This window comes from Pan paniscus, chromosome 6 (assembly GCF_029289425.2).
Source record: "Pan paniscus chromosome 6, NHGRI_mPanPan1-v2.0_pri, whole genome shotgun sequence".
In the NCBI taxonomy this organism is placed as follows: domain Eukaryota; kingdom Metazoa; phylum Chordata; class Mammalia; order Primates; family Hominidae; genus Pan; species Pan paniscus.
The window spans coordinates 92,942,907-92,960,661 of NC_073255.2; the positions used below are offsets into that span (position 1 = coordinate 92,942,907).

At 52.8% G+C, this 17,755-nt stretch overlaps 1 protein-coding gene and 1 pseudogene across 1 annotated transcript in view; one reads left to right on the plus strand and one right to left on the minus strand.

Moving 5' to 3' along the window:
* LOC117978808 (speedy protein E18-like) overlaps nucleotides 1–17,755 on the plus strand; it is a 142,431-nt gene that overhangs the window by 50,211 nt on the left and 74,465 nt on the right. The gene's annotated exons all lie outside the window — the stretch shown is intronic.
* The window catches only part of LOC117978807 (SH2B adapter protein 2-like), a 52,117-nt pseudogene that overhangs the window by 18,851 nt on the left and 15,511 nt on the right, over nucleotides 1–17,755 (minus strand).

The following is a 17,755-nucleotide window of genomic DNA, read 5'->3' on the forward strand; positions in this document are numbered from 1 at the left end:
AATCCCAGCACTTTGGGAGGCCTCGGTGGGTGCATCACCTGAGGTCAGGAGTTCGACACCAGCCTGGCCAACAGAGGGAAACCCCGTCTCTACTAAAAATACAAAAATTAGCCAGGCATGGTGGCAGGTGCTTGTAGTCCTAGCTACTTGGGAAGCTGAGGCAGGGGAATCACTTGAACCTGGGAGGCGGAGGTTGCAGTGAGCCAGGATGGCGCCACTGCACTCCAGCCTGGGTAACAGAGCGAGACTCCATCTCAAAAAAACAAACCAAACAAAACAAAAATAAGTGCTCCCTCCCAAACAGCTTCTCCAACTCTGCTTTCTAACCCTCTTGTACATCTCAGATGGGGGGGCAGAAAGGATTAAGCTTCCTGAACTAACGTTCTGATCCTGTCTTTTACACACCTCCCCTGGATCTCTAGAATGAAATTCAAATTCCTTAGGCTGACAGTCAAAGCCGATCACAATACGGTCCTTCCCTTGCTATCAACAATATTTGCCGGTGCCCTTCCCTTCCATCCCCTCATCTATACCTCCCTCTCCACAATCCCCTTCCAGAGTGTAAGTGAGGATCCACTACTCCCATGTGCATCAGCGTGTCTGTCCCCACCCCCATGACTGTGCTCCACCCTGAATCCCACCCACTTGGTCCCCTGTCCTCACCTTACCCACCCTTTTATGGCCCAATTTAAATAGCACTTCCCACGATGCCTGGACGTGCCCAGCAGAAAGCAAACACCCTCTAAATTAGCCAGGCATGATGGTGTGCACCTGTAAGCCCAGCTACTCGGGAAGCTGAGGCACAAGAACCTCTTAAGCCTGGGAGGCGAAGTTGAGCAGTGAGCTGAGATTGCACCACCGCTCTCCAGCCTGGGTGACAGGGTAAGATCCTGTCTCAAAAAGTAAACAAACAAAACAAAACAACAACAACAAAAAGAATGAAAGAAAACACCCTCTTAGCAAGTTCCTTTTCAGTTCTCTATGTTCACTTTATCTCTTCAACTAGACTATAAGCAACTGAGGGCAAAACCACTCACCTGCCTCTCCCCACGAAGAAGCTGGCATGATGTAAGAAGACCGCCACAAAGTGAATAATCCAGTCTAAACCCATTCCACATGTTCCAGTGTGCTCCTTTAAAATGTCCCTCACGAGGCCAGGCACGGTGGCTCAGGCCTGTAATCCTAGCACTTTGGGAGGCTGAGATGGGAGGATCCCTTGAGGCCAGGAGTTAAGAGACCAGCCTGGACAACGTAGAGCAGCACTGTCTCTAGATAAAATTATTAGTCGGGTATGGTGGTAGGCACCTCAGCTACCCCAGAGCCCAGGAATTTGAGGCTGTGGTGAACTATGATCACTCCACTGCACTCCAGCCTGGGCAGCAGAAGCAGACCCCAACTCAAAAAAATAATTAATAAAATGACCCTCATGGAAATCTCCTAAAATCCTTCCACTCCCGAGTCTTGGCATGGCCCACATAACCCTCCTCGCTCAGAGCCCTCTGCCTACTTTTCCAGCCTCCTCTATTACATACTAAGCTACTTAACAGTAGCCCAGCTGTGTCCCGGTAGCTTCATGACTTTGCAAACGCTGACTCCTCTCCCAGGCGACTGTGCCCCACTTTCTAAGTCCTACTCCTCCTTCACAACCCCCCTCAACTACCACCTTCCAGGAGCCTTCCTGACCTTCCCTCTAACCGTCCCCTTTCTGGATGTGGGTAGGAGAGCCTTGTGATTTCTCCCAGCTCAGTATATATCACACTGACAACACCTTGTCGCTGACTCTGCTTTGTCTTTTCCACCAAACAATGCACTCCCAAAAGACAGAGATCTTGTCTGGCACCCAGTAAGGGTTTATGCAACAAAAGAAATGAAAACTGCCAGTTCAAATGCAGAAATCGTGACTTGTGTCTTCTATCCCATAAAGCATGTCTTAAAGTGGAAAGCATCTTCTAAGACTAGTTAGTTAAACAGGAGAAGCAGTGGCAAGACGCCACTGCAATTTATTTGAGACAGGTGGCAATCAACAGTCAACTCCCAGGGCACACGTTTATCCTGCAGACCTCAAATTCCACCCTCCCCAATCCTCACCTTCTCTGCACCAGATAGAGAAGGCAGCAAGGTCAAGTCCCCATGGCTCTCACCTTTTCTCTCTGGAGAGCTGGCACAAACTGTCCCTTCTGGATGAAGACACCAGCTCCTTAGGAGGAATGACTTGTTTGAGTTCCCATCTTGATACAAACCACAAACAACAAAAACCGGGCAAATCTGAAAGGCTTGCTGACTCAGCGACACAAATTCCAAGGCACCTTTGCCAACTAGGAAGAAGATGATCAGGTTTTAAATTAAGAAACAGCAGTTAGTAAAAACAAAGGTACAGATGTTGGATCCGTGTGCTGTGCCTGGGGACTGAAAATCACCAGATTTATTTTCCAATAGCCTGGGTGGAGCAGGAGGTACAACAGTCTTCCTCCACCCACTTAACAATCAAGGAGATGGTTGAAAAAACAACAAAAAGCAAACAAACAAAAAAACCCTGAGCTCTTTTTAAAATTTTTTATTATTATTAGTTTTTGGAGACGGAGTCTTGCTCTGTCACCCAAGCTGGAGTGCAGTGGTGTGATCTCGGCTCACTGCAGCCTCCGCCTCCCAGGTTCAAGCTACTCTCCTGCCTCAGCTTCCCGAGTAGCTGGGATTATAGGCTCGAGTCACCACGCCTGGCTCTGAGCCCTTTTCTTAAAAAAAAAAAAGTTCGTTTTTTTAGTTTGTTTGTTTTTTGTTTTTTGAGATGGGGTCTACCTCTGTCGCCCATGCTGCAGTGCAGTGGTGTGATCACAGCTCACTGCAGCCTCCAACTCCTGGGCTCAAGCGATCCTCCTGCCTCAGCCTCCCAGGTAGCTGGGACTACAGGCACCCACCAACACGCCCATCTGATTTTTTATAGAGACAGTGATCTCAGGAATCCTCTTCGTTTCCCAGGCTTGTCTCAAATTCCTGGACTCAAATGATCCTTCCACCTCGGCCTCCCAAAGGGCTGGGATTACAGGCATGAGCCACCGTGCCTGGCCTGAGCCCTTTTACAGAAAACTCTAAAAGGACTTCATAAGCCAGTCTGGCAGCTAAGCATCCAGGAAATCAACACACCAGAGAGGGTAAATATTTAAGGTCACAGAGCAACCGAATCAGAGGGCTTGCTATCCGGATGGCTTAAGCCCGGATGGTGGCTACCAGAAAGTCTACCTTCTAGAGCGCTAGAGGAGCTAGGAAGGCATGCAGAAATATTCTGAGTTTCTCAAGGGTCCAGGCGTCTGTACACATGCTATTTATTTCCATCGCTGTTGGCGCTTAGAGAAGTGGAGCCAGCTTGGAGGAGGAGGGCAGCTGGCTGAGACAGTCGCGATGAAAGCACAGCTCCAGAAAAGGGAACCGAGTTCTAAATCTTTGTCGGCACCCCTTACGCACGCAAAAAAGTGACCCAGGGCCCCAGGAACTCCTGGGAAGACCCCCCACAGGAAAGCAGGGAAGCAGAGTTAGGAAGCAAACTCCTCCAAAGTACAACCCCCGGCCCAGTGAGTCCCTTCACCTGGGGGTAGACCCCAGCAGGACCAACCCCTCGTCAGGGAGCCGGTGGCAATCTCGTCACCGCCTCCTCCGGGTACTTTGGGAAGGGGTGCGCTCCTTCCGAGCGACCCGGAACCGCGCCCCTCCGCCTGCGAGCCCCTCAGCCTTCATCCGAACGCCCCCTTTCGCACCCGGCACCCTGTCCCGTCCAAGGCTGCCGGCGCCTCCCAAGTCCCCCAACTCCCGCCCTCAGGACCTTGATCCCGGAGACCGATCCCCCCGACACCCCCGATCTCCCGGGACCCCCGGGTGTCCCCGCCGCCCCGGCCGTCGGCCCCCCTCACACCCACGCCCGCCTCCTTCCGGTCCCAGCTAGGCTCCGGCTCCCCGCGCCACCCCGCGCCACCCCGCGCCCCTGGGACCGCAGCCCTAGCGACGCGCAGGTGGCCTGCCCGCCCTCTCACCGAGGCTGAGGAGGACAAGAGGACGGGGCTGAGGGCACCACCGCGCTCGGGCTGCAGCTCCGGCTTGGCCTGGGCAGGGCTCTGGCTGTGGCTCCGACTCTCAGAAGGCAGCCGGAGTGAAACTCGGCGTCGCAGCTTCCGAGCGAGCCGCTGCGCATGCCCGGGGCGTGCGGCCTTCTGGGAAATGTAGTCCCGGTAGGGCCCAGGGGCGGGCAGAAGGCGGGGCTCAGCGGGGAAGGGCTCAACCCAAGGCGCACCTGCTCCGGTCTATGTTTTCTTCCTTCGCCTGCTCACTCATTGACTTATTCCTTCATTAATTACTGCCTTAATTTTAACTAGTTTTTACTAGTACATACATGGTGCCAGTACATACATGTGCTACTGTTTCTCTTTTTTTGTTTTTAAAATTAATTTTATTTTTCTTTTTTGTACAGATGGGGGTTTTGCAATGCTGCAACGTTGCTCAGGCCGATCTCAAACTCCTGGCCTCAAGCGATCCTCTTGCTTCATTCAGCCTCCCAAAGCACTGGGGTTGCAAGTGTGAGCCATCGAGCACAACCTTTTTAAATTTAAATTTTTGTCTTTTTCTTTTCTTTTTTTCTTTCTTTCCTATTTATTTTTAATATTTATTTATTTATTTAGCTACTGTGTAGTGGGAGTACGGGAGTGGATAGGTGAATCAGAAATGGTTTCTTGGCTGGGCGCAGTGGCTCATGCCTGTAATCCCTGCACTTTGAGAGGCAGAGGTGGGCGGATCACCTGAGGTCGGGAGTTCCAGACCAGCCTGGCCATCATGGCGAAACCCCGTCTCTACTAAAAATACCAAAAAAAAACTAGCCGGGCGTGGTGGCTCGTGCCTGTAATCCCAGCTACTCAGGAGGCTGAGGCAAGAGAATCGCTTGAACCCGGGAGGCAGAGGCTGTAGTGAGCCAAGATCGCGCCATTGCACTCCAGCCTGGGCGACGGAACAGGAATCCTTCTCAAAAGAAAAAAAAAAAAAAAAGAAGAAGAAGAAAAAAGAAAAAGAAAAGGTTTCTCACCGGGAGCGGTGGCTCACGCCTGTAATCCCAGCACTTTGGGAGGCCGAGGCAGCCAGATCACAAGGTCAAGAGATTGAGACCATCCTGGTCAACATGGTGAAACCCCGCCTCTACTAAAAATACAAAAATTAACTGGGTGTGGAGGCCGGGTGCAGTGGCTCACACCTGTAATCCCAGCACTCTCGGAGGCCGAGGCGGGCGGATCACGAGGGCAAGAGATCGAGACCAGCCTGGCCAACATGGTGAAAACTCATCTCTACTAAAAATACAAAAATTAGCCAGGCATCGTGGCGGGCATCTGTAATCCCAGCTACTCGAGAGGCTGAGGCAGGAGAATTGCTTGAACCTGGGAGGTGGAGGTTGCAGTGAGCTGAGATTGTGCCATTACATTCCAGCCTGGATGATGGAGCGAGACTCCATCTCAAAAAAAAAAAAAAAATTAAGCCAGTCATCGTGGCATGTGCCTACAGTCCCAGTTACTTGGGAGGCTGAGGCAGGCAGATCAGTCGAGCCCAGGAGGTCGAGGCTGCAGTGAGCTTGATTGCACCACTGTACTCCAGCCTGGCAAACAGAGCAAGACCTTACCTCTAAAACATAAAATAATAAAATAAAATAAAATAAAAATAAATAAATAAATTTGTATGCCTTTTCTCTCATTTATCTGCCATTTGCAAATTGATTTTCCACTGAAACTTCAGAAAGCCAAGGGGAAGGCTCTCTCTTGGCCCGGATACCACTGAGTGGACAGTCCCCACTGAGGGCCCATGATCCCTGCCCACTATCCCTGAGGGGCTGGGCTCCTCCTGGGATCCCGTGGAGACCCTCAGAGGGTGGGAAGGTTTCTCTCCCGATTTGTGACATGAGGTGTCTGGGACCCTGCCAGCTCAAAAATTCCACTAAGTGAGGTTCACCTTCACAGCGGCTGGGGAAAGAGTTTGCAGAGCAGATGGTCCGGAGGGCGGTGGAGGAGGGATTACAATCACTTTGTGGATCAGGGCCTGGGAGGCGCCCAGGACCTTAATTGTGTTTCTTTAAATGAAGCTGTTAATTAGAAAGCAGCGGCCCTTCCCCCCGGGGCTTGGCTCACCCCATTAGCCAGCAGAGCTGCTGCCAATTGCTCAGCCTGTCGGGCTGCCTATCCCTCCTACTCCTGGCCTGGCATCTCTCCTGGATGGTGGAGCCAACCTTCTTGCTGCTCTTCCTGTTCACAGCTGACCGTAACTGCCCTCTGCCTATTACCTGCCATGGCTCCCATTGTCCCTGACCTACCCGTTTCCTGAGCTCTCATCAAAATCTCCTCCTCACTGGCTACCCCAAAGGCCTTGATGTTCCCTGCGAGTCCCAGGTGCTTGTACACTTGCACACCTTTTAAAATTATTATTATTAATATTTTGAGACAAGAGTCTTGCTCTGTCGCTCAGACTGGAGTGCAATGGCACAGTCTCAGCTCACTGCAACCTCTGCCTCCCGGGTTCAAGCGATTCTCCTGCCTCAGCCTCTCGAGTAGCTGGGATTACAGATGCCCGCCACGATGCCTGGCTAATTTTTGTATTTTTAGTAGAGATGGGTTTTCACCATGTTGGCCAGGCTGGTCTCAAGCTCCTGACCTCAGGTGATCCGCCTGCCTCAGCCTCCCAAAGTGCTGGGACTACGGGCATGAGCCACTGTGCCTGGCCCCGGCCAAATTTTTATTATTATTTTTTAAGAGTTAGGGTCTTGCTCTGTTGCCCAGGCTGGAGTGCAGTGGCACAATCCTAGATCACTGCAGCCTCCAACTCCTGGGCTCAAGTGATCCTCCAGCCTCAGCCTCCTGAGTAGCTGGGATAACAGATGCATGCCACCGTGCCCAGTTCCATTTCCACTCTTTTTGCTGGGCTTTTCTCTCTGCCCTCTCCCATCCTCCTCTGCCTGGCATTGGTCCACTCTTTATTTAAGCCTCGGGTTAGGTGAGCATGCCTAACAGCAACTCTTCCCTGACCTGAGCCCAGGCCTGGGTTAGGAGCCTCTCTCCAGCTCTTTATATTTTTTTTTTTATTTTAAGAGACAGGGTTGGCTGGGCACAGTGGCTCATGCCGGTAATCCCAGCACTTCGGGAGGCTGAGTTGGGCGGATCACTTGAGGTCTGGAGTTCGAGACCAGCCTGGCCAACATGATGAAACCCTGTCTCTACTAAAAATATAAAAATTAGCTGGGCATGGTAGTGGGTGCCTGTAATCACAGCTACTTAGGAGGCTGAGGCAGGAAAATTGCTTGAACCTGGGAGGCGGAGATTGCAGTGAGCCAAGATCACACCACTGCACTCCAGCCTGGGCAACAGAGCAAAACCCTGTCTCAAAAAAAAAAAGAGAGAGAGAGGGTCTGGCTATGTTGCCCAGGCTAGTCTTGAACTCCTGGCTCAAGCGGTCCTCCCAGCTGGGCCTCCCAAAGTGTTGGGGTCACAGATGTGAGCCACTGCACCAGGCCCCCAGCCCTTTGGGGACTCACTGCCATCTCTGCCCAACTCCCAGTGCTCTGAGGCTCTCTTGGGGTGAAGACAAGACCTGGTCCAACTTCCTTCCAGGTCCCCAGGCCCTGGCCCCATAGAGCAGGCCTCACAGAGTCTGCTGGCGATTGGAGGTAGGGGGTATTTTAAGGAGGGTGATCCTGGCTGGCACCAACCTGAATCGCATTGAATAGCTCATTTCTCAAGCTGAGCTCCCGCCCTGCTAGGAAGCTGCTCCTGGTGAAGGCTGGACCAAGGATATATCCAGCCTGTCCACCCATCCTCGGGCCACTTGGACACTCACCCGGGGTCCACGCAGCCCTGGATGTCAGCTACCCACGAGTGCTTCTGCAGAGAGTCGATGGTCTCCAAGATGTATTCGGCTCCATCCTCTACCTGGGGAGGAAGGTGGCCGGGAGTGCAGAACACGGTCAGCAGATGGGCTCCAGACCACAGGACATAGGGTCAGAGTGGCTCAAATGGCTGATCCCCCTCTCCCACAGCAGGGCTCAAGGGCATGAGCAGCAGGAAAGAAAGTGGGGTCACCGTCGGGCACCACCTGGAACTCAGGCCAGGGACCCAGCTCACACTCTGTGAGCCTGCAGCTCACACTCTGTATTCCCTCCCTTCTGGGCCTCCCCACTGGGGATATGTCCCACCCCACTGATCTCAGCTCCTCTGCCTTAGAGACGCAGCCTCTGAGGAGGCCATGCTGGCAGGGGGAGGGATGGGTGGCCCAGCATCCCCAACCCATGCCCTGGCACCCCAGGGGTGGGGTTCAAGTTGAGTGGAGAGACAGGCTGGCCAAGCACACTGAGTAGGGGGGCTTGCATGTCTTAGTGCCTGGAGTTCTACCGGCATGGCCATGCGCTTGAGATACGAAGCCTCTGAAGGGGAAGAGGGCAGGAGACATCCCTGCTGGGGCCAGGCCCAGAGCATAACCCTGCATTCTGCTCAACTCCTCCCAACGGCCCTGTGAGGGAGAGGAGCCATTTCCCCCATTTTATAGATGAGAAGACCAAGGTTCAGGGAGGCCAAGGAACTTGCTCAAAGTCACACAGCAGCCAGTGGCAGGGCCAGGGCCTGAACCCAGGTCTCTGGGACACCCAGGTCCAGTGCTGTTGGCTTCCGGTGGTGTGCCTCTTGTCAAAATGCAGTTGTTGGGCCGGGCATGGTGGCTCACGCCTGTAATCCCAGCACTTTGAGAGGCTGAGGAGGGCAGATCTCCTGAGCTCAGGAGTTCGAGACCAGCCTGGGCAACATGGTGAAATGCTGTCTCTACCAAAAATACAGAAATTAGCCAAGCATGGTGGCGTGTGCCTTTGGTCCCAGCTACTCGAGAGGCTGAGGTGGGTGGATCACCTGAGGTCAGGAGTTTGAGACCAGCCTGGCCAACATGGTGAAACCCTGACTCTACTAAAAATACAAAAATTAGCCAGGTGTGGTGGTACGTGTCTGTAATCCCAGCTACTTGGGAGGCTGAGGCACAAGAATCGCTTGAACCCGGGAGGCGGAGGTTGCAATGAGCTGAGATTGCGATGTTGCAATCCAGCCTGGAGGATAGAGCGAGACTGTCTCAAAACAAAAACAAAAACAAAAACAAAGCATTTTAGGTCAATATAGCAAGGAATCCTCTTCCTTGAAAGCACACCGCCTGGGTGTACCATCATGCCTCTGATCCAGCTGGGTGCTGTCGGGATCGCCTCCCTGACTGTCTTCCCCTCCACAATTCTCCCTCCCCTGCAGGTCTCTGATCAGGCTGTCCCCTCCAATGCTGAACCCCACCCCCCAGACCCTGCACAGCTCTCCCACCCAGCCCAGCTCCTCCTCCCCTGCTGGGTCTCTAGGGTTTGCCCGTGTGTGTTCCTCAGGGGTTGGTGACCTAACCTGGGCAGGGAAGAGGGGCTGTCTGAGGTCGGTGGGGCAGAAGGTGGGGCTCTGAGGGCCTTGGTTGGCTCCCACCCCCCACTGGGCGATCTCTGGGTGGAGACCCTCCGAAGCTCCAGTGCTATGAGATCCCCCGCGCGCAGGAGCTGAAAGGATTTGCAAATTTGGGTTATTAGAAGGGCCCAGCCTCCTGAGGGCTCAGCCGCCAGTAGGTGGCCTCCCCTTCTGGAGAATGGAGAGGCTGAAATAGGGCTGACTGCAGTCCCTCAGTGATGTGTAGGAGGGACGCAGGTGGCTCACGGAGCACGGCTGGGGTGAGTGGGGCCCGTGGGAAGTCATGCCACACCTGTTTGCCTGCAGCTGCTTCCAGGGCACAGCCTCAGGACCGGGGTCACCATGACCCCTCTCCCTCAGGCCTGGCCACTGCACCCCCATGGCGCCCCCCACACACTTGCCTTGGCCTTGCCCTGGAAGTTGAAGGTCAGCACGTACTCCCCAGGCCGAGTCTCACTTTGGCGGATCACGAAGAGGCCGTGGTTCCGGGGCCCCCCTGCCAGAACCAGTTGAGCAGCCTTGACCCGGGACAGTGTCCCGTGGAACCATGGGTAGTCGGATAGCTCCAGCTCGGGTTCAGCCTCGGGATCCGTCTCTGCACCCTGTTCCCCTGAGGTGGGGATGACAGTGTGAGGAACATGGGGGGAAGGAGAAAGGGGGACAAATAAATAAATGTGAGAAGAGAGGTGGCATCTTGTTGGTTTTTTTACATGCAAAATGCTGTTGGAATAATTTTTAAAAAGTTTGTTGGGTTTTAGTTTTTTTTTTTTTTTTTGAGACGAAGTTTCGCTCTTGTCGCCCAGGCTGGAGTGCGATGCTGCAATCCCGGTGGCTGACTGTAACCTCTGCCTTCCGGGTTCAAGCGATTCTCCTGCCTCAGCCTCCCAAGTAGCTGGGATTACAGGCGCCCGCCACCACACCCAACTAATTTTTGTATTTTTAGTAGAGATGGGGTTTCACCGTGTTGGTCAGGCTGGTCTCAAACTCCTGACCTCAGATGATCCACCCACCTCGGCCTCCCAAAGTGCTGCGATTATAGGCGTAAGCCATTGCGCCTAGCCTTATTTTTTATTTTTTAGAGATGGAGTCTTGCTGTGTTTCCCAGGCTGGTCTCAAACTCCTAGGCTCAAGTGATCCTCCTGCCTTGGCCTCCCAAAGTGCTGGGATTACAGGTGTGAGCCACTGCACCTGGCCTGAATATTTTTTTGTTTGAGACAGAGTCTTGCTCTGTTGCCCAGGCTGGAATGCAGTGGCGTGATCTCGACTCACTGCAACCTCCGTCTTGCAGGTTCTAGTGATTCTCCTGCCTCAGCCTCCCGAGTATCTGGGATTACAGTCATGCACCACTATACCAGGCTAATTTTTGTATTTTTAGTAGAGACAGGGTTTCACCATGTTGCTCAGGCCGGTCTTAACTCCTGAGCTCAGGCAATCCGCCCGTCTTGGCCTCCCAAAGTGCTGGGATTACAGGTGTGAGCCACTGCGCCCAGCCAAATAATTTTATTTATTTATTTAACTTATTTTTTGAGATAGGGTCTCGCTCTGTCACCCAGGCTGAAGTCTAGTGGCACAATCATAGCTCACTGCAGCCTTGGCCTCCTGGGCTCAAGCAATCCTCCCACCTCAGCCTCCTGGGTAACTAGGACTATAAGCCTGTGCCACAATGCCTGGCTAATTTTTGTTTATTTTTTGTAGAGACAGAGTCTTGTTGCCCAGACTAGTCTGGAAGTCCTGGGCTCAAACGATCCTCCTGCCTTGGCCGCTTGAAGTGCTGAGATTACAGGTATGAGCCACTGTGCCCAGCTGGAATAATTTTAGAGTTGGGCAGGGAGCTGACCCAACCCACTGGTGAAGTCTATGAGGTAAACTGAGGCACAGAGCTGTGAGGGACTATCCTGGAGTTGCTCTGTAAGTCATCAGCAAACTTAGGAACAAATCCAGTCACCTGTTCCCAATCCCTGATTCCAACCCAATGGACCCTTTTCTGTGAGCTCCTTCCTTCCCTCCCTCCCTCCCTCCCTCCCTCCCTCCCTCCCTCCCTCCCTCCTTTCTTCTTTTCTTTTTTTTTTTTTTTTCACAGGGTCTCTCTCTGTTGCCCAGGCTGGAGTACAATGGTGTGATCACAGTTCACTGTAGGCTTGACCTCCTGGGCTCAAGTGATCCTCCCACCTCGGCCTCCCAAGTAGCTGGGACTACAGGCACAAAAATGTTTGTGGCCAGGCGTGGTGGCTCACACCTATAATTCCAGCACTTAGGTCAGGAGTTCAAGATCAGCCTGGCCAACACGGCAAAACCCCATCTCTACTAAAAATACAAAAATGAGCCAGGCGAGGTGGCGGGCACCTGTAATCTCAGCTACTCGGGAGGCTGAGACATGAGAATTGCTTGAACTTGGGGGTGGAGGTTGCAGTGAGTTGTGATCCGCCACTGCACTCCAGCGTGGGCAACAAAGTGAGACTCTTGTCTCAAGAATTTTGTACAGATAGCGTCTTGCTATGTTGTCCAGGCTAGTCTCAAACTCCTGGCTTCAAGTGATCCTCAGCCTCAAAAAACACTGGCTGGGATTACAGGTGTGAGACACTGCACCCAGCCCCTGTGAGCATTTTCTTTTCTTTCTTTTTTTTTGAGACATAGTCTCACTCTGTCGCCCAGGCTGGAGTGCAGTGGCGTGATCTCGGCTCACTGCAACCCCCGCCTCCCGGGTTCAAGTGATTCTCCTGCCTCAGCCTCCCGAGTAGCTGGGACTACATGTGTGCACCACCACACCCAGCTAATTTTTATATTTTTAGTAGTGATGGGGTTTTGCCATGTTAGCCAGGCTGGTCTCGAACTCCTGACCTCAGGTGATCCGCCCGCCTTGGCCTCCCAAAGTGTTGGGATTACAGGCGTGAGCCACCGCACCCGGCCCCTGTGAACATTTTCTATTGAAACTGGGTCCAGTGGGAGGGGCCAGGTTCCTAGACAAGTCTACAAAAGCCAGAAGTACTTCGGAGACGTGTGAAGGACCCAGGAGGATGAGATGTCACAGCTTCTGAGGCTTAGCAAGGTTTAGGGAGCCCATGGGTGGCCATGGCTGGGGGTGGGGGTCCAGGAGAGGTGGGATGGGAAGAGCAGCCTGTCCCCACTGGCACCTGTGTTATTGCTGTCACTGCCGCTGCCGCCCGGGGATTCCAGGGTCTGCAGAAAGGTCTCTAGCGGGACGTGGATCAGGGATTCTCTGACGGCATCTCGACCTCGGCTGTCGGGGGCTGTCACCACTGCACCCACGGCTGTCGTCTCTGGGGGGCGGGGCAGGTCGACTGCTGGGGAAGTGGCAGGTAAGATGCACGTATCTTTATCTGTCCACCCTGAGTGTGCCCCTCCTTCAACCCTGTCCCCCTCCCTACCATCAGTCAGGAGCTCACAGCTGCAGGAGGCCACGCGGCTGGCCAGACAGCCTCCTCGGGTACAGGAGAGCTCGGTGTCTTCCTCACTGTCACTGTGGAAACAAGAAATGGAAACCATGTCCTGCCGTGGGACTTGGACTCGGAACACAGGCTACTTATGTGGCGAGGCAGTGGCTGGCAGTCCCATGGCCCAGCATCTAGGCCTCCTGGCTCTGGTCACCTCCCTCTGCCTCCATGTCCCTCTGTCCCACCCTACACTGGCTCTGTGGCCACCGTGTGATTGACCAGGCCACTGTTGGGGCTCAGAAAACAATACCGCCAAACAAAGTCCTCAGCAGCAGCCTCGAACAAAAAAGTTTTTCTCTGACCTTCTCCTGCCTACTTGTCTCTCAGTCCTCTTCTCCCCAGAGGCACCAGAGAAACAAAAGTCCCTCTTTCCCAAGGTGGGTCACAGAAACCAGAACCCCTTTTTCCAAAATGTAGTCATAAAACCTAAAAATATTCTTTTTTTTTTTTTGAGACGGGGTCTCACTCTGTTGCCAGGGCTGGAGTGCAGTGGCGCGATCTCGGCTCACTTTGCCTCTGCCTCCTGGGTTCAAGCGATTCTCCTGCCTCAGCCTCCTGAGTAGCTGGGATTACAGGCATCTGCCACCATGCCCGGCTAATTTTTTTGTATTTTTAGTAGAGATGAGGTTTCACTGTGTTGGCCAGGCTGGTCTCAAACTGACCTCGTGATCTGCCTGCCTCGTCCTCCAAAAATGCTGGGATTACAGGCGTGAGCCACTGCGCCCGGCCAACCTAAAAATATTCTATGTAAAAACTTGTCATAAAGAAATTATCCAGCCAGGCACAGTGGCTCATGTTTGTAATCCTAGCATTCTGGGAGGCTGAGGTGGGAGGATCACTTGAGGTCAGGAGTTTGAGATCAGCTTGGGCAACATAGCGAGACCCCCATCTTTTTTGTTTGTTTGTTTGTTTTGAGATGGGAGTCTTGCTCTGTCACCCAGGCTGGAGTGCAGTGGCATGATCTCAGCTCACCGCAACTTCTGCCTCCCAGGTTCAAGTGATTCCCCTGCCTCAGCCTCCTGAGTAGCTGGGATCACAAGCATGCGCCACCATGCCCAGCTAATTTTTTTTTTTCTTTTTTGTATTTTTTGCAGAGATGGGGTTTCACCATGTTGGCCACGCTGGTCTCAAACTGGTGATCTGCCCGCCTTGGCCTCCCAGAGTGTGGGGATTACAGGCGTGAGCCACTGCACCTGGCCGCGAGAACACGTCTTTTTTTTTTTTTTTTTTTTTTTTTTTAGACAGAGTTTTGCTCTTGTTGCCCAGGCTGGAGTGCAATGGCGCAATCCTGGCTCACTGCAACCTCTGCCTCCCGGGGGTTCAAGCAATTCTCCTGCCTCAGCCTCCCGAGTAGCTGATATTACAGGCATGTACCACCACGCCCGGCTGATTTTGTATTTTTAGTAGAGATGGGGTTTCTCCATGTTGGCCAGGCTGATCTCAAACTCCCAACCTCAGGTGATCCGCCCACCTTGGCCTCCCAAAGTGTTGGGATTACAGGCATGAGCCACCGCGCCCGGCCCTGAGAATCTCGTCTTAATAAAAGAAAATTAGCTGGGCATGGTGGTGAGGCAGGGGGGTCAATGGAGTCCAGGAGTTGGAGGCTGCAGTGAGCTGTGATCATGCCCCACTGCCCTCCTGCTTGGGCAACGGAGCAGAAAAAAAAAAGTAAAAACAAAAGGAAAGAAAGAAAGGGAAGAAGGAAAGGAAAGCAAGAAAGAAAGAAAAAAAGAAAGAAAGAAATTACCCAATCTGCCTGGTTTGACTGTAGGTCATAAGACCCCCATTCAAGATAGGGTTCTGTCCCACACCCAGAAGGAAGGAATGCTACTCAGAGAGGCCAAGAAGAACCTGGACAGACAGGCCTGGCTGGGTCCCCTGCTCAGTCTATTCCCTTTAGATCCTACCCTTTGTGTCCAATCCTCTTTCTACACTGCTGTCCATACTTTGCTGAACCTAAGCATAAAAATGGACCATTTCCCTGTATCTTTTTTTTGAGACAGAGTCTCCCTCTGTTGCCCAGGCTGGAGTGCAGTGGCGTGATCTCGGCTCACTGCAACCTCTGCCTCCCAGGTTCAAGTGATTCTCCTGCCTCAGTCTCCCAAGTAGCTGGGATTACAGGCGCATGCCACCACCAGGCCCAGCTAATTTTTGTATTTTTAGTAGAGATGAGGTTTCACCATGTTGGCCAAGCTGGTCTCAAACTCCTGACCTCGTGATCTGCCTGCCTCGGCCTCCCAAAGTACTGGGATTACAGGCATGAGCCACCATGCCTGGGCTTTTTTTTTTTTTTTTTTTTTTGAGACTGAGTCTCACTCTGTCACCCAGTGGAGTTCAGTGGTGCAATCTCAGCTCACTGCAACCTCCGCCTCCCAGGTTCAAGCAATTCTCCTGTCTCAGCCTCCCGAGTAGCTGGGATCACAGCGGGCCCGCCACCACCTCCAGCTAATTTTTGTATTTTTAGTAGAGATGGGGTTTCCCCATGTTGGCCAGGCTGGTCTCGAACTCCTGACCTCAGGTGATGTGCCTGCCTCAGCCTCCCAAAGTGCTGGGATTACAGGCGTGCACCACCACGCCCGGCCCTCCCCTGTATCTTTGAGTCTTCATTCTGAAGGCTCCTATGTATACACGTTAAATAAATTTACACGCTTTTTCTCCTATTAATCTGCCTTGTGCAGCTAAGCACTGTGGCTCATGCCTGTAATCCCAGTGCTTTGGGAGGCTGAGGCAGGCGGGTCTCTTGAACCCAGGAATTCAAGACCAGCCTGGGCAACATAGCACGATCCCGATCCTGTCTCTAAAAAAAAAAAAAAAAAGGCCAGTTGCAGTGGCTCACACCTGTAATCCCTGCACTTTGGGATGATGAGGTTGTCAGATCACCTGAGGTCAAGAGTTCGAGATGAGCCTGACCATCATGGGGAAACCCCGTCTCTGCTAAAAATATAAAAATTAGCTGGGCTTGTTGGCAGGTGCCTGTAATCTCAGCTACTTGGGAGGCTGAGGCAGGAGAATTGCTTGAACCTGGGAGGTGGAGGTTGCAGTGAGCTGAGATTGTGCCATTACATTCCGGCCTGGATGATGGAGCGAGACTCCATCTCAAAAAAAAAAAAAAAAATTAAGCCAGTCATCGTGGCATGTGCCTACAGTCCCAGTTACTTGGGAGGCTGAGGCAGGCAGATCAGTCGAGCCCAGGAGGTCGAGGCTGTAGTGAGCTTGATTGCACCACTGTACTCCAGCCTGGCAAACAGAGCAAGACCTTACCTCTAAAACATAAAATAATAAAATAAAATAAAATAAAAATAAATAAATAAATTTGTATGCCTTTTCTCTCATTTATCTGCCATTTGCAAATTGATTTTCCACTGAAACTTCAGAAAGCCAAGGGGAAGGCTCTCTCTTGGCCCGGATACCACTGAGTGGACAGTCCCCACTGAGGGCCCATGATCCCTGCCCACTATCCCTGAGGGGCTGGGCTCCTCCTGGGATCCCGTGGAGACCCTCAGAGGGTGGGAAGGTTTCTCTCCCGATTTGTGACATGAGGTGTCTGGGACCCTGCCAGCTCAAAAATTCCACTAAGTGAGGTTCACCTTCACAGCGGCTGGGGAAAGAGTTTGCAGAGCAGATGGTCCGGAGGGCGGTGGAGGAGGGATTACAATCACTTTGTGGATCAGGGCCTGGGAGGCGCCCAGGACCTTAATTGTGTTTCTTTAAATGAAGCTGTTAATTAGAAAGCAGCGGCCCTTCCCCCCGGGGCTTGGCTCACCCCATTAGCCAGCAGAGCTGCTGCCAATTGCTCAGCCTGTCGGGCTGCCTATCCCTCCTACTCCTGGCCTGGCATCTCTCCTGGATGGTGGAGCCAACCTTCTTGCTGCTCTTCCTGTTCACAGCTGACCGTAACTGCCCTCTGCCTATTACCTGCCATGGCTCCCATTGTCCCTGACCTACCCGTTTCCTGAGCTCTCATCAAAATCTCCTCCTCACTGGCTACCCCAAAGGCCTTGATGTTCCCTGCGAGTCCCAGGTGCTTGTACACTTGCACACCTTTTAAAATTATTATTATTAATATTTTGAGACAGAGTCTTGCTCTGTCGCTCAGACTGGAGTGCAATGGCACAGTCTCAGCTCACTGCAACCTCTGCCTCCCGGGTTCAAGCGATTCTCCTGCCTCAGCCTCTCGAGTAGCTGGGATTACAGATGCCCGCCACGATGCCTGGCTAATTTTTGTATTTTTAGTAGAGATAGGTTTTCACCATGTTGGCCAGGCTGGTCTCAAGCTCCTGACCTCAGGTGATCCGCCTGCCTCAGCCTCCCAAAGTGCTGGGACTACGGGCATGAGCCACTGTGCCTGGCCCCGGCCAAATTTTTATTATTATTTTTTAAGAGTTAGGGTCTTGCTCTGTTGCCCAGGCTGGAGTGCAGTGGCACAATCCTAGATCACTGCAGCCTCCAACTCCTGGGCTCAAGTGATCCTCCAGCCTCAGCCTCCTGAGTAGCTGGGATAACAGATGCATGCCACCGTGCCCAGTTCCATTTCCACTCTTTTTGCTGGGCTTTTCTCTCTGCCCTCTCCCATCCTCCTCTGCCTGGCATTGGTCCACACTTTATTTAAGCCTCGGGTTAGGTGAGCATGCCTAACAGCAACTCTTCCCTGACCTGAGCCCAGGCCTGGGTTAGGAGCCTCTCTCCAGCTCTTTCTTTTTTTTTTTATTTTAAGAGACAGGGTTGGCTGGGCACAGTGGCTCATGCCGGTAATCCCAGCACTTCGGGAGGCTGAGTTGGGCGGATCACTTGAGGTCTGGAGTTCGAGACCAGCCTGGC